General features: G+C 45.0%; 1 protein-coding gene across 2 annotated transcripts in view; it reads left to right on the top strand.

Moving 5' to 3' along the window:
* The first annotated feature begins 3923 nt into the window (after positions 1–3923).
* LOC137347802 (torsin-4A-A-like) overlaps positions 3924–10007 on the top strand; it is a 99190-nt gene continuing 93106 nt past the window's right edge. The window contains exon 1 of one of the 2 annotated variants that reach the window (XM_068012796.1): positions 3924–4122. The gene's annotated coding sequence lies outside the window, so the exon portion shown is untranslated. Of the gene's footprint in view, positions 4123–8904; positions 8924–10007 lie in introns of those variants that run through there. The other variant, XM_068012788.1, reaches the window with a different exon arrangement.

The raw sequence follows: 10007 nt of genomic DNA, 5'->3' as shown, positions 1-10007 counted from the left end.
CCAGCTCTGCAGCCTATCTATGTCCCTCTGTACCCTACAACATCCTTCGGCACTATCCACAACTCCACCGACCTTAGTGTCATCCGCAAATTTACTAACCCACCCTTCTACACCCTCATCCAGGTCATTTATAAAAATGACAAACAGCAGTGGCCCCAAAACAGATCCTTGCGGTACACCACTAGTAACTAAACTCCAGGATGAACATTTGCCATCAACCACCACCCTCTGTCTTCTTTCAGCTAGCCAATTTCTGATCCAAAGCTCTAAATCACCTTCAACCCCATACTTCCGTATTTTCTGCAATAGCCTACCGTGGGGAACCTTATCAAACGCCTTACTGAAATCCATATACACCACATCCACTGCTTTACCCTCATCCACCTGTTTGGTCACCTTCTCGAAAAACTCAATAAGTTTTGTGAGGCACGACCTACCCGTCACAAAACCGTGCTGACTATCGCTAATGAACTTATTCTTTTCAAGATGATTATAAATCCTGTCTCTTATAACCTTTTCCAACATTTTACCCACAACCGAAGTAAGGCTCACAGGTCTATAATTACCAGGGATGTCTCTACTCCCCTTCTTGAACAAGGGGACAACATTTGCTATCCTCCAGTCTTCCGGCACTATTCTGCCAATTAAAGCAGCTTTATGTTTAGAATTATCCCCCTCCCCCTTCACATCTCCCAGTAGTTCCCGCCACCACCTCCTCGAGCTGGGAGACCCTGGACCTTGTGTTACTCTCTGGCTTTAATCCAGGATTTGGGTGGGTGGGGGGTGGGTGTTGGATGCCGCTTAACTCTGGCTTTGTCCGCTTGCTGCAGTGGAAAGACCAGCGTCCATTGCTCAGACTTATCCTCTGCACACTTAACAGACTGGGAAAGAAAGGGCATCCATGTAGCACCTTTCATGGCATTACGACCAGGTTCCCTTTCAGCTTTCACCTGCTCTTACTGTAACAGGGTTTAATTTTAAACACATTGTGTTTTTAGCTCCCCCTTGGTGGATCCTTATTCACCGCTTTCCAATTATCGAGCAAAGCAACCAGCATAACCAGGCTTTCTTAGGTTTAAAGAAGAAAAGTTGAAATTTATTAAACTTCAACTTTAATTCAGTTAATGCCTACCGATACATGACGTGCCCACGCTAGCATACCATACGCGATACACATATGCAGATAGAGACAGAAAAGAGCAGAAGAAAAATAAAGTGGAAAGGTTTGAGGCAATATCTGAAGAGTTGTTGTTATGGTTCTTCAAGCTCACTGTAGAGTCCTTGATTGTAGGTAGATCTTGCTTTTTGTTGGGGCCCAGTATTCTTCTTGAACCTTGTTCGCTGTAGGAGACTTTACTCCCTTGGGGTTCATGTCTCTTCAGTGGATTCAGAGGCTTGTGAGAAAGAGATGGGAGCAGACAGGAGAGATCTTCTCAGTCCAGGAGCAAACAGACACTCCCTTAGTTCAAACTGTTTGTACAATTCAGAAAAACCCAGGTTGCCGAGCAGGTTAGTCATATGACTAATTGGTCTGACCATGTCTTGGATTACAGCTGTCTCTGGAATGCTCCTCTTATATACAATCCCTGGTGATCAAGGTCCATTGTGGGTTGAATGTGTCAGGGAATGGTCCCTTGTCCTTCCAATCACCGTTACTATGTAAATGTCTTTTCCAGCCACTGCTGATTTGTTTAACAAATCCTTTCTCCACTCCAGTAACAGTTTAAAATCAATGCTCATGACAAAATTAATGTGCCTCATTCTTGGTAGGTTGGGGGCCGATATTTCAGATATCCCAAAGGGTTTCACACTCAATGAGGTGCTTTTTGAAGTGTGGTCACTGTTGTAATGTAGGATGCACAGCAAGATCCTGAAAGCAGCAGTGATAAATGATCAGATAATCTTAGTGATGTTGATTGAGGGGTAAATGCTGGTGAGGACATCAAGGAGAACTCTGCCGCTTTTCTTCAGATTAGTGACTGTCGGATCTTTTACATCCACCTGTGAGAGGGTAGACGGGGCCTCAGTTTATCGTCTCGTCTGAAAGACGGCACCTCTGGTAGTGCAGCACTCTCTCAGGGGGTGTGGGGTATGGATCTCCTGAGGGCTGCTGCTAGTGTGGAGTGAGATGTTGGTGTTGCGGCACAGTGAGAGGGTGGTTGGGAATGGGGTGGGAGCAGGGACCAGTAGTTTCGGTATAGTTAGGTGGGCCCCGAACAATTTTTTTAAATTCGTTCATGGGTTGTTGGCATCGCTGGCCAGGCCAGCATTCATTGCCCATCCCTCATTGCCCTTGAGAAGGTGGTGGTGAGCTGCCTTCTTGAACCGCTGCAGTCCATGTGAGGTAGGGAGTTCCAGGATTTTGACCCAGTGACAGTGAAGGAACGGCGATATAGTTCCAAGTCAGGATGGTGTGTGACTTGGAGAGGAACTTGCAGGTGGTGGTGTTCCCATGCATCTGCTGCTCTTCTCCTTCCAGTTGGTAGAGATTATGGTTTGGAAGGTGCTGTTGAAGGAGCCTTGGTGAGTTGCTGTAGTGCATCTTGTAGATGGTACACACTGCTGTCACTGTGCTCGGTGGTGGAGGGAGTGAATGTTTGTAGATGGGGTGCCAATCAAACGGGCTGCTTTGTCCTGGATGGTGTCGAGCTTCTTGAGTGTTGTTGGAGCTGCACCCATCCAGGCAAGTGGAGAGTATTCCAACACACTCCTGACTTGTGCCATGTAGATGGTGGACAGGCTTTGGGGAGTCAGGAGGTGAGTTACTCGCCACAGGATTCCCAGCCTCTGTCCTGCTCTTGTAGCCATGGTATTTATATGGCTACTCCAGTTCAGTTTCTGGTCAATGGTAACCCCCAAGGACATTGACAGTGGGGGAATTCAGCGATGCTAATACCATTGAATGTCAAGGGGAGATGGTTAGATTCTCTCTTGTTTGAGATGGTCACTGGCACTTGTGTGCACGAATGTTACTTTCAATTTATCAGCCCAAGCCTGGATATTGTCCAAGTCTTGCTGTATTTCTACACAGACTGCTTCAGTATCTGAGGAGTTGCGAATGGTGCTGAACATTGTGCAAGCATCAGCGAACATCCCCACTTCTGACCTTCTGACATATCCTGAGTATTTCTGAATCTGGCTTGCACTCGGTGTGGGGCAAAAATGGAGTTTTAAACAGTTCTGGATGTGCCTTCCCTGATGCGTAATTTTAACTCACGGCCTTCTAGCACCTCGGGACATTTTCCAACTTTAAAGGCACTATCCAAACGCAGGTTGTTGTGTACGGTGACTTGTTTGCTCTGCTGACTGGTGATGCTTGGGTGCAACTAATACTGTGCAGCCAGGGGTGAAGCTAGGCCTTCAAACCAGGGACTGGATTTCACAGACACCTACAGCACAGGAGGAGGCCATTCAGCCCATCGAGTCCGTGCTGGCTCTTTGAAGGAGCTCTCTTTTAGCCTTACTGCCCTGCCCAGCAAATTTATGCATTTATTTCAGTTCTTGTTGTTCTTTTCTGCAGCGGTCGGAGCAAGGCCTCTGCTGCTATGAGTTTGACCCGATGTGGAGGTTTTTTGTTTGTTCAGGAATAGTGACTAACTGTGGATAGGCTGTTCCTCATTCTCTGCGTGGAATTCCAACCCCCACAGCCAGAACTTCCTGATTTCCTCTCTAACCGAGTGCAGCTTGGAGTCAGCGTCTGCACCACAGGTGTCAGCTGTGGCTCAGTATTGGGTGCCCCAGATTCCTGGGGTCAGTATTTAACCTCCAATCAGCATCACTATAACAGATAATCTGGTCATTATCACAATGCAGTTTGTGGGAACTTGCTGTGCACAAACTGACTGACGTGTTTCCTACATTATAACACTGATTGTACTTCAGAAAGTACTTAATTGGCTGTAAAGTGCTTTGAGAGGTCCTAAGATTGTGACCGCTGTAGATATTCATTGTTTGGAGAAGGAGCTACAAACAGAGAAGGAAGACGGCATTTGCTGGATTGGAATGCCTTAAAGGGACAGTACTCCAAGCATTCCCCTGTGGGCTGTGTGCACTATCTTATTTTTGTAAGTGAAGTTTGAAGCTGGAAGAGTGTGAGGGCAGCTGGAACCACAAAAAAGGCAGGTAAATAAAAAGCAAAATCCCGCAGCAAATAAGAAGCTCGAACAGAAAATGCCGGAATGTTATTGTTGAGAAAAAGCTTTTGCATTCGAGCTGTTCCAGGATTAAGGTAAGGTTACTCAGGTGTAGGATGGCAGGGAGAGAGCATGTCTCAACTGGTTAGATATCGACACCACTCTTAAGATAGGCTGTGGGTGGGAGGAGAGGCTTTGCATAATTTTGTGGTTGTGAGCAAATTGAAGTTGAATCTGTTGCAGCAGTATATGGAGAGGGGAGAGACACCCCTCGCTCTGAACTCGACCCTGCCACACTCCTGTCAGAAAGGAGAGGTAAGATTCTCTCTGATAACTTCAGTACTTTCTAAATGAGGACACTGCACAGGCAATTTGACCTGGGCTGGCACACTCTAGGCTGGATTTTATCCAGCTAGCAGAAGTGGGATTGGAGATGTTGGAGGCAGGGGTTGGGGGGGGGAGGAAAATTTGGAGGATGCACATGCCTGGAAACCTGACACTGTGCTGTCGGTTCCAGATTTTGTCAGCGGCAGGAATGGTCCAAGGTACTGCTGCTGCTGCTATGTGGCGGGACTGCACTTATAATTGCTGAAAAGGTATTTATTGTGTGTTTGGTTGGTCTGCCACCGTGTTGTATATTTGGTCTCAAACATTAACCCTTTCAAATCCTTATACAACATCTCCCCCCAAGTCTTTATCCATATGTATATTTTACATTCATTTTTTACTTTTACATACTACCCCATCTCCCCTCAAGTCTCTGACATCACAGATTCAATCTGTCAGGAGGCTTCACAACTCTCCCTGATCGTGTTGTTGTTTGATGTGAAAGATTGATATTTTTTCTCTGAACTCTTGTTTCTTGACTTGGACAGCCTTCATTGAGGTTTGTAGTATCTGGTGCTTTCTGAATTTCATTCAACATCTGGTTCGTCCAAATGTACGACTGATTGACATCTTTGAATAGGAATAAGATTCCTCCTGTTTCTTAGAGTACCTTCTGAACTATGTACTAAATAAGATTGCTGTTGACTCTCATCTGTCTAGACGATTACTCCTTTTCTGTCTTCGTCTCATTCCCATACCTTTTCTCTTTCCATCAACTTCGGTAGGTTCCTGGTGTGATATTTCCTATTTAACTTAGCTTGTTGCTTTCAGTAAGACTTTTCTCTGTCTTGAACTCTGATATTCCTGGACTTCTAGCCTTGGAAGTAATTTTTTTAGGTAGGATAGGAAGTTGTGCTTTAAGTTTTCTCCCCATCGACAGTTCTGATGATGCTGATCCACATAACAATGGAGCAGTTCTGTTGTTCAGAAGTGCCGTTTGAAAATCTTCATTTTTCTTTAACAATGTTTTGATAGTCCTGACTCCTCTCTCAGCTTCACCGTTAGATTGTGGATATCGAGGGGGAACTTGTAAGATGTATAAATCCACACTTTTCCACAAAGCGTGTAAAGTAGTCATTTGCAAATTGTGGTCCATTAACTGGTCAGGTATACCATGTGTTGCAAAGATCTCCTGTAACATGCAAATGACTGCTTCAGTTATTGTTGTGTACAAATGTTTGACTTCAATTCGCCTTGAAAAATTGTCGATGACAATCAGGTAGGATTTTCTATTAGACACAAACAGATCCATCGCTAGAAGTTCCCATGGTCTGGTTGGGAAATGGATCAAGATAAGGAGTTCCCTCTGATCCTGTCTGTGCACTGCACTTATCCGCAATTAGAAATCATTTCTTCCATATCTCTCAATATTCCTGGCCACCACATGGACAACTGAGCCCGTGCTCTACATTCCACTATACCCTTGTGGCCCTGTTGTATTTTCTCCAAGATGTCTACCCAGGGTGACTCTGGAATCATCAGCCTCTCGTCATGTACCAGCAAATCATCCACAATAGTAAAGTGTCTTCTGTATTTGAAGAAGATTTTCATCCTCTTACCACTGGGATGCTGCTGTGACCAACCTTGTGTGTAATATTGGCGGATATGGATGCATTCCTCATCGTGCATCTGAGCATGACGAATTTCTTGGAGCTTTTTTGCACTTTCCTGCCATTGTGATGCAGTGAACTGAGATTATGACTCAATTTCATTAATAAAGTTAACATCCTGTTGTGTAGGATGGTCAACGGTAGCTCTGGACAATGCAACTGCTGTCATTTGTTGCTTGCCCTGTATATCTACATTTTGTACGTGAACCTCATTAGTTTCAACCGGAATGTCTGGATTCTCGGAGACATCCTAGCGAGTTCCTTTTCATCAGGTAAGGAAACTAGGCGTTTGTGGTCTGTCTCTATGACAACCTTGAAGCCGATAATATAATTTGAGAACTTCTCACCAGGCCATGTGACTACGAGAGCTTCTTTCTCTGCGACGGCATACCTCGTCTCAGTCTCAGATAATACTCATGATGCATAATAGACCGGTCTGTGGAATCCACCTGGCTGCTCTTAGAAAAGGACTGCCCCAACCCTGTAGATGAGGCGTCTTCTGAAATTGTGGTTGGAGGTGAGGGATATAATTCGCAAAGATATCGGGCGAAATCAGCATCCCCTTGATCCTTTGAAATGCTTGCTCTTGATGTGCATCCCAACACCATGCTTGAGATTTTCTTAATAGTTGTCATAGGGCTCAGGGACTTGTCTAAAGTGGGTAAAAATTTTGCCAACTGATTAACCATTCCAAGGAATCGTTGAAGATCTTGGACAGAGGTAGGAAGTGGGAATTCACTAATGGCTCTTGTCCTTTGTGGGTCTGCCATTATGCCGTTGCAACTGACAATGTGTCCTAAAAAACGAATAGACATTTTCGAAAATTCACACCTTACATTAAGTGTGAGGCCTTCTTCTTGTGACAATTCAAAACTGCTCTAACCCTCAGGTCCAGCATGGCAGATTGGTCAAGAAGGTAAGAGCCCATGGAATCCAGGGCAATTTGGCAAGTTGGATCCAAAATTGGCTTAGTGGCAGGAGGCAGAGGGTGATGGTTGAGGGTTGTTTTTGCGATTGGAAGCCTGTGATCAGTGGTGTACCACAGGGATCGGTGCTGGGACCTTTACTGTTTGTAGTGTACATTAATGATTTAGATGTGAATATAGGAGGTATGATCAGTAAGTTGGCAGATGACACGAACATTGGTGTTGTCGAAATAGTGAGGAGGAAAGCCTTAGATTACAGGACGATATAGATGAGCTGGTAAGATGGGCGGAGCAGTGGCAAATGGAATTTAATCCTGAGAAGTGTGAGGTGATGCATTTTGGGAGGACTAACAAGGCAAGGGAATATACAGTGGATGGTAGGACCCTAGGAAGTACAGAAAGTCAGAAAGACCTTGGTGTACTTGTCCATAGATCAATGAAGGCAGCAGCACAGGTAGATAAGGTGGTTAGGAAGGCATATGGGATACTTGCCTTTATTAGCTGAGGTATAGAATATAAGAGCAGGGAGGTTATGATGAAGCTGTATAAAATGCTAGTTAGGCCACAGCTGGAGTACTGTGTTTTTCTTCAGGTTTGCACTTGCTGCTGTTCAATATTCAGTGTATTTACACCTAATCTGTACTAATGCTTTGTCTTTCAACACACCATTAACATATTGTTTGCCTTTGCTCCGTGACCTTTTGGTCAGCTATGTGGCCTGGTCCAATCTGCACCTTCTCCTTTGTTATCTCTTGCCCCACCCCCACCTCACTTGTTTATAATCTGTGACTTTTCTAATATTTGTCAGTTCCGAAGAAGGGTCACTGACCCGAAACGTTAACTCTGCTTCTCTTTCCACAGATGCTGCCAGACCTGCTGAGTGATTCCAGCATTTCTTGTTTTTGTTAATAAAAGCATCAACTGTTTCACCTGGTCTCTGGACCCTTCTATTAAATCTTACCCTTTCTAGAATCTTATTTCTCCTCTGGTTGAAATAGTTATCAAAGGCTTTTAAAACTTCATCAAATTTAGCTGATGTCTCATTAATGCCTTGTCTTGAAATAACATCATCTGCTATTGCTCCAATGGAATACAACAATGTGTTAACTGGCTCTCTACTTCAGACTGGCTATCTAATTTGGAAGCAATTCTGTATCTCAAAAATCATTTTCGCCAGAGTGAACAATTTTGAGTTTGGTTTGGTCCTTCCATGTGTCCAAACCTCTCTGGCATCATGAATTTAAGATCCATGGCTTTCTACTTGGTTTATTTTCTTTTTAAAATTTTCTCTCCAGTATTGGAAGTTTCCCGTGCTTTTTTAGCCTTGCATTGACTCCCGCTATGGTCTCTGTTTCTCCCTGTGAAATCTTGCTGCTAAACTTTAGAATTATTTCCTCCTTCTTTTACACAAACTTTTGTAGCATTTCTGTTTATACTCTTTTTACACCCTTCACTTAGAGAATCGAGTATTTGCAGCCTCTTTGTTCTTTTTTGCTCGCTCCATCGTCACATATAATGGCGCCACCCTCATTAAGGATTTTTGGTTTTTCTGGTGCTGCCTGCCTGGTGTTGTGAGGAACAAATTTTTACTCTATTAACAAGTTGCTCACCAGATCCTGGATTGTTGCTTGGTTCTACAACTCGAAGCCTGCGATCACTGCACTGGTACTTTTTCACTGACCACCACACCTCTGTGGTGCAGACTGAATGCCTCTACAAGCCAATTTCCAACTCTCTGTGCCTCCTTTGTCCGTAGAGCAGCTCTGGAGCTTTTTCGCAGCCTCTTCTCAAGTTCTGAAGTTCTGGCACCTTTTTTCCAGGTCAGCCTTCTTCAAAGTATTTCTTCAAATTCTTCTGGTGTTGCAAGGTAAGAACTATCACTGTTCACCATGTTGTATGTTTGGCTTAGTCTAGCTAGGAGAGATTACTGAGTCTTCAGTAATTTTAGCATTAACTCATTTATTACGTTTTAACTATATACAGCTTTACTTAAGTCTGTGTGACTCCTCTGAAGCCATGTTGCTTCTGCCTCAAGTGTCTATCACATGTAAACACTTACATCATCACACTTACAATCTCACACTCTCAAACATTAACCCTTTCAAACACTAATACTACAGTATTTACCATGCATTTGCAATGGCCTGACTTGCATTTAATGGGAGGGGTTCCTATTCAGTGAACAGTGCATGGGGATCATATGATCCCCGACCATGTTGGCACAGAGATGAAGCCTCAGTGCCGCCATGGGAAGGCAGCCGTGGCAAGTGCCTTCATGAATCCTTGCATGAATCCAGGAAGGGGAACAGGGGGTGTGGTGGCTATTGCCCGACAGCGGCATAGCACTCGAGGCAAAAGAGGGGTGCAGTCTTCACGGCAAGAGTGGGTGCAAATTGTTATTAGCCTGTGAACAGAGGGGAGTGGCAGGAGGTAGTCTCCAAAGGCAAGCTCATCTCTCCAGGGACACAGGAGGGGGAGCGACCAGCTGGAATGGGTCTCAGACACCCAGGGCTGAATTTTGTCAGCCTGTCATGGGGCCCAGCGGTGACCACGGAAACAGGTGCCGACTGCCATCACGCGGCAGCTGGCCAATTAACATAACCGAGGTACAGGTCCCATCCTATTGCAGGACGGGTCCGGGCTCCGAAACACTGATTGCAGCATCAGATAACTCCAACACAGGTGCTGGCACCATTACTAAAGCACTGCTGGCCCTGCTTGTATTGTTGCCTTTGAGTGAGGCTGTGATCCTGGAATGCTGCTGGACCCCTCTGCACCACTGTAGCTGTTGCAGCTGCATTATCAACTGCTGGACCCCTCTGTACCACCACTGCCACTGACTATCTGGATGGTAGTGGGAGCGAACTGGGTCCATGTCCAAGGTAAGACCAGGTGACCCTATGGTTTAGTGATGCCTCCCAGGAGATCCTCCTCCAGGCTGCAAGGAAAAG

Source organism: Heterodontus francisci, chromosome 32 (assembly GCF_036365525.1).
Source record: "Heterodontus francisci isolate sHetFra1 chromosome 32, sHetFra1.hap1, whole genome shotgun sequence".
Classification (NCBI taxonomy): Eukaryota; Metazoa; Chordata; class Chondrichthyes; order Heterodontiformes; family Heterodontidae; genus Heterodontus; species Heterodontus francisci.
The sequence above is the reverse complement of the archived record's forward strand: the minus strand, read 5'-3'. Positions and strand labels throughout refer to the sequence as shown.